This window comes from Vigna unguiculata, chromosome 9 (assembly GCF_037176805.1).
Source record: "Vigna unguiculata cultivar grain cowpea cultivar isolate G323 ecotype 2 chromosome 9, ASM3717680v1, whole genome shotgun sequence".
Taxonomy (NCBI): Eukaryota; Viridiplantae; Streptophyta; class Magnoliopsida; order Fabales; family Fabaceae; genus Vigna; species Vigna unguiculata.
Genome location: NC_140800.1, coordinates 20,018,665 through 20,024,664, shown reverse-complemented (window position 1 = coordinate 20,024,664; position 6,000 = coordinate 20,018,665). Strand labels below are relative to the sequence as shown.

The 6,000-nt window shown below is 23.2% G+C and overlaps 1 non-coding gene across 1 annotated transcript; it reads left to right on the top strand.

The window, feature by feature from the left end:
* Window positions 1-1,958: 1,958 nt before the first annotated feature.
* Window positions 1,959-2,039, top strand: TRNAL-AAG (transfer RNA leucine (anticodon AAG)). Its single transcript has one exon. It is a non-coding gene; the product is annotated as a tRNA-Leu (tRNA).
* Window positions 2,040-6,000: the final 3,961 nt, after the last annotated feature.

Below are 6,000 nucleotides of genomic sequence, written 5' to 3'. Positions count from 1 at the left end.
TGACACTAAGATACTAATGTTTTTTTTCTAATTAATAAAAACTATAAATTAACTAATTCAAAAAACAAAAACATCACGACCCATGCATACAGACTTGTCTAAGACTAGCTATAATTAAAAATATAATATAAAAAGTCAATTAATTTTTTAAATATCATAAATTTATTTTTAGTTTTGAATATTAAATTATGTTATAATAAAACTTATGTGTCCTTCTGTATTAAGATTAAGCCTGAGCAATGGTCAGATTCAGACCCAATCTAACAAATCTAGTACAATTCAAAACTATCATTTTACAATTACCTGACCATTTGATTTCTTGGATTAATCGGATTCAATTTTTTTTTCGGATTACAGGTTAATGGGTTGATACTAGCAGAGGTTATGTATAATGAACAAAACGAAGGAGAGAGAAGAAAAAATAATCGAAGATATTTTAGTTTGCAATCCAACAAGTGAGGATGGAGTGCATTCAATTCCTTATTTCCATTAAATTCTTCATGGTTTACCTAGAACTTAACTAAATTAATAATAAACGTATCAAAGCATTGCAACAAACCTAACGTCTCGAGTTCAGACCTTGTTAAGACTCGTTCTTCAACGATGGGGAGTTATAAATTCACTAAGTTGTCAAGTGTGAACTTCTGAATGAGGGACCTTTTTGTAACCTGCAAGTTAATGAACTTCATAAATCTTCACAAGTTATCTATAATTCCTTTTAATCTCAAACATACAATGTAAGTTCAAGCGAAACTAAGAAGTTACCACTTATTACAATAATTTTTATGATTTTGTATGTTGTTTTTAACTATTGAAATTGTTTGGAAAATATTAAATTATTTATTATAATTGATGTATAATTGTTATTTCACGTGTAATTTATTATTGAATCTTATTCAAACTCAACACATTACATGATAGCAAATTATTATAAAAAATAATATTTAACGATAATTTAGATTAATATATATACACTTTTTTAGTTATTTTTTATTATTCATTATTTTAATCGTTATTATTATTATTATTATAAATAAAAATATATTATAAAAAGTCAATCAATTTTTTAAATACCATAAATTTATTTTTAGTTTTGAATATTAAATTATTATAATAAAACTTATGTGTCCTTTCGTACGAATATTAAGCTTGAGCAATTGTCGGATTAGGTCGGATTTAGACCCAATCTAACAAATCTAGTACAATTAAAAACTATCATTTTATTGATCATTTGATTTCTCGGATTAATCAGATTCAACAAAATTTGGATTATGGGTTAATGGGTGTATACTAACATACTATGTATAATAAACAAAACAAAAAAGAGAGAAAAAAAAAATAATCAAAAATATTCTAGTTTGCAATCCAAGGATGTATACGCAATTTATATTAAGAATTTTGTTGTCGACCTTTATATTTTCTTTTTATACATGCAAAATAAACATTAAATATTATTTTGGATTAGTCGGATTCTTATAAAATCATAATCTATTTTTCGTGTCCGACAAATGCTACTATTCATTTTAATTTACTTTATTCATTTAATCTAACCCATTATCTAATCCAAAACAATCCTTGATGTAATAAATTTTTCGAATATTGAAAATTTGGTCGGTTGCAATTATTTTGCTCACCTATATAAAAATTTGTTAACAACTATTGACCCCATGTCAAATAAGTTCATTAAAATAACATGAATTTTCTCATACAGTATAATAAACTTAGTTTTGACTCCAAAAGGCTAAGACATTATTTTAAAACATTTTGTGCTGAACGTGAAAAACCACTAAAATTATAGTTTTGGTTCAAAAATTAATTCGGTACGTGCCTTTTAGTATAAATATAGTTGTTCTTTTTCCAACCATGAAATGTAGATATTTGTTTATTCAGAATTCTTTTGGAAAGAAAATATGTATATTATAGAATATTACACAAACTATAAATTAAATTAAACATCAGTTGAGATGGCCGAGTTGGTCTAAGGCGCCAGATTAAGGTTCTGGTCCGAAAGGGCGTGGGTTCAAATCCCACTCTCAACATAAATTTTTTCCTTTTTTTTAATTATTATACATTTTAGCTTTTACATGCTTTTGCCATTTATAATGTTTTAACTCTTTTTCATAAAAGGAACATCCCAAGTCCAAGCCTTTTGCTTGATTTGGGCCTGAAGTCCAGAACACTAAATTCAAAGGGCGAAATTTTGTTATTCTCTAACATTTCCTTCTATGTTGTTGCAGCCGGATCATCATCATCTCCTTCTACTTCTTCATGTCTTACATTTTTTATCCCTCGTACTTTCTTCATTTAGAGAAGGTCAACATATCATACATCACCGTTATAATAAAAGCTTTTAGGGTCCTCTACAATGACCTTGTGTAATTTAGAAGTGGTTTATAATTTTTATAACCTAAAAACTGTTTTTTATATGAAAAATTACTTTCATATTATATAATTCAGAAAACAAAAATGACTACAAAGTTATATAAACTTGAAATAAAAAAATTTCAAATTATAAAATTTGAAAGTCATTTTTTTTATTTTTAAAATGTATAATTTGAAAGTTTTGTTCAGAAGTCATTTTTTGAATAAGAATTTTCATATTTATGAAGGTACAGAAAGAAATTATGGAATGCATAATGAAGTTCCCATACTTAAATTTGCATTTATACAACTTTTTGAATCGGTTATTCCTTAAAAAAGATAAAAAAATAAAATAAAATAATTAATTAATGTTTAATTTTTTTTACAATTTTTTTTTACTTATACATAGTAATATTATAATAATATACTGACTAAATATTAATAATAAAATAATAATTTTAATTTCTTAAAGTATGTATGTATTTGTAACTTCTTAATAATCAACTCTGTAAATAATATCAATAATGTAATTAATAAAAATTTTAAAATATTATATTCATCATATATAAATTGAGGTTTTAACCTGTTTTTTGTTACTTGAATTTAGAACATTTTGTTGTGTTTTAAATTAATTATATCTTTTAATCTTTGAAATTAGGGAACAGTATTCACTGTCAATATATTTTATGATAAAAAAATTATTTTCAATATTTTTAAATATATTTTTCATTTTCTAAAATTTGATCAAATTTCAATCTAGTCTCCTTTAGTTTGAAAGTAATTGTTTCTATTTTTATTTTATTTTAGAATGCTTATTTTAGTTCTTTAAAATTAAAAGATCACAAACCGTATTCTAGATATAATAAATATTTAAAGTTTTATAAGTTGTGTTTGACCACTAATGAATACAATGTTTGACACACTTTTATAAGGTAATGTAACAATTTTAATATCATAATTATGACCACTAATGAATACAATGTTTGCCACAGTTTCATGCCAGAAAAGAGAACTAAGAAAATTAGTAACTCAGTTATTCTTATTACATTAAAAATAAAATTACATAAGTCCGATATTGTTATTTGATTATCTCGAATAATGGCGAATTTTATGATAAAAAAAGTTTAGAGATGAATTTAAAAATTAATTTTTTAATTAGAGATAACTTAAAGACCAATTTGTTTGGTAGTCAAAATCTATGCAGTTAATATCATTGATTAATCTATAAATCAATTTATAATAGTCACTATCTTAGTTATCAATTTGGTAATCAATTATAATTTTTGAAACTATTTTAGTTACCATTAATTTTTAGTTTATAAATTGATTAGTATAATGAATAATTATTTTTTATTAGTAAAATTTATCCTTAATCAAGATTTTTTTTAATGTCAATATAATAATATGAGTATTATTCATAAAATTCACTTAATCAATATAAATATATTTTATCTTAAAGTAATTAATTAGTTTACCACATTATTACTCAAGTTTTTATTCCAAGAAAATATTTCATAAGAGGTTTTTTTAGTAACTTACTTCTATGATATCTAGAGGTTTTTTAATTATATTATTGAAATTTAATGACAAAATTACTAGTACATTTGATATCATTTGAGTGAAAAAAATAAGGTAACGTCACTATTTTGAATATAATAGAAAATGTCTCATTTTTAATATCATAATTATGACCTCCCATATAATGTCTTGCAAAGTTTTCTAATATTTAAAATATCATAGTACTAAAAATTATCATATGATAATTTTTTTTGTAAATTTATTAAAAAAATTTGTAAGAAAAGACTTTTTTCTTTTATTTTTTCTAAAAATTTTAATGGGCAGATAATTCGTTCGTGAGTAATTATTTGCTAGAAAATTATAAAATTCACAAGTATTTCCTATAAAATATATTTTAATTTTAATATTTGTTTTATTTTTATATTTTTTAAAAAATATTTTTAAATTTTTGTCAACTAGGTTTCATTAATATTTGCAAATTTAATAAATGTGTTGGTCCTCATGAAATTTTATTTGGTATTATAATCTAAAATGTAAACAATTATAATTTATTTTAAACTTTTATTATGATTATTATTTAATCTATGTATCATTTAGATCAAATGATATATTATAACTTTTATTAGTGTATAAAAAAGAGATTTATTAGAATTTAAAAGATTGAAGTAAACAAATATTTAAAATATATTTTAATTTGAATATTTGTTTTCCTTTTATATTTTTTAAAAAATATTTTTAAATTTTATCAACTATGTTTCATTAATATTTGTAAATTTAATAATTGTTTTGGTTCTCATGAAATTTCATTTGGTATTATAATCTAACTTGTAAACAATTATAATTTATTTTAAAGTAGTTGATATCGAAGAAACAATCATCCTTCTAATATTGAATATTTAATAATATTATGTTTCCTTTACCATAATTTTTTATTATTTTATAAAAAATAATATTGAAGTAGTAAGAAAATGGGTATGTGTATGTGTACGAGATTATACTTGTTATCTGGTGGAAATGGGGATGAGACAAAAGTTTGATACCCGTTGGATTTGGAGATGAGGATGAATTTTTTTTGCGGAAATAAGTATGGGATAGCGAAACTCGTGCTCGCCCCGCCCCGTTGCCATCCCTAATTGTAAATAAGGAATATGAAGTAACATATCCCTAATTGTAAATAAGGAATATGAAGTAACATTAATCTCTTGAGAGAAAAGCAAACTATAAATTAAACATCTCCACTAATATTTTGTATATTCAACATCTCATAGTTATTAGTATCTTATAACAAATGAAAATGACGGTAAAATAAACAAATTTAAAGAAATTATATTATAATTAAGGAATATGAAGTAACATTATAAATAACTATATATAACTTATATTATAAATAAGATTATAAATATCCACTAATATTTTGTATCTAGAAACATTATTTTACATTATTATTTTTTTTCATGCTTATATGCACTCTAATATCTAAACACTTTAACTTAATATCTATCATTAATGAAACAATTCAATAATTATACAAATGAGATTTGACATCAAACGATTATGAATAAATCCATAAAAGGATTATGATATCATTTTTATTTTCCAAGATAATAAGTTTGTGGGTCAAGACATTAAGTTTGATATTTTCCTCTAATTATTTTTACTCATTTCCATTGCTTTTTTTTTCTCTTTAAGTTTTGATTTTGTATTTTATTGAAGTCTCACATCAACAAGAGATAAGGCATGAATAAACTCTTGATAATTTCAAGTAACTACTAATGTGGCATGAGTTGGAAGCATGATTGGGTTGTGTTGTAAGTCTCTATGAATTTGAATGTTCCTTTGGGTTAGTCACATGTTGAGAATTGGTTTATGGGTGAATGCATATGTATCAATATAAATTAAATTACTGCATAGGAGGTATGAAGTGCTATATTAATTTGCATTGGTGCATAGAATTATGTACTTAAGTTGTTAGAAGGTTGTTGCTTTATATTTGATTTGAGCATACGTTATTCATAGGTTGAAAATGTTTGCCAGTAATGTCTTCGCTATAATTCTATGAATCTTTTATGATTGGGAAATTAGGGTTCATTTTGGGATTGGGGGATGAATGAACATGATATG